This window comes from Zalophus californianus, chromosome 5 (genome assembly GCF_009762305.2).
Source record: "Zalophus californianus isolate mZalCal1 chromosome 5, mZalCal1.pri.v2, whole genome shotgun sequence".
In the NCBI taxonomy this organism is placed as follows: Eukaryota; Metazoa; Chordata; class Mammalia; order Carnivora; family Otariidae; genus Zalophus; species Zalophus californianus.
The window spans coordinates 53,314,109-53,314,868 of NC_045599.1; the positions used below are offsets into that span (position 1 = coordinate 53,314,109).

The 760-nt window shown below is 35.4% G+C and overlaps 1 pseudogene; it reads left to right on the forward strand.

Moving 5' to 3' along the window:
• The first annotated feature begins 324 nt into the window (after positions 1-324).
• LOC113929843 lies at positions 325-543 on the forward strand (annotated as a pseudogene).
• The last annotated feature ends 217 nt before the right edge of the window (positions 544-760 follow it).

Here is a 760-nt window from a genome sequence, read left to right on the forward strand (position 1 = left end):
TCATCAATGTCCATTTCATTCCATTTAGGTTGGAGAACAGTCTGTCTATTTTCAATCTTGTAGATTTCCTGAGGTTCATTTTATAGCTTAATGTACGATGTATTCTGGAGAAGGTTCCATGTGCACTTGAGAAGACTGTATATTTGCTACTGTTGGGTAAAATGTTCTTAAAATGTTCTGATAGGCCTAGTTGCTTTATAATGTTATATATTATTTTACAAAGTTAGTTTGTACAGTCTTGGGTATATTACATGATTAGAATTATATAAAAATACTCAACAAATATTCTGAGGGGGATGTGGTTGGGGTTTTACTGGCCTCCCTATGTCTGCCATTTTCAATTTTTAGAGTTTCTTGACTATAATCTTGCTGCTTATATGTACCTGTACTTATATCTGATCCTTGGCACCCAGCCTCCTGGACAGAAATAAAACTGAGTTGTTTGATATATTTTGGAAGTGCGCCCAAACTGGTGAACAGAAGAGTTTTTATGTTGTGATATGCTGTATAGTGATGGCCTTCAGCATCCTCTTCATACAGTAGCTTGGAAAAATATTAGAATTTAGTCACCATCAGATTTCAGTATGGAAAAAGGACTTATGTGCAGAAAATAATGGGATGAATGGTTAACCCTTTTATTTCTGGACATTGAATGAGATAAATTTCCAGCTGCTGTTCTCTATTTTTATTATTGGGCCAATGTTCTATATAAATAGGGTGCAACCATTGAATTAAGAGTTAGGGGCACCTGAGTGGCTCA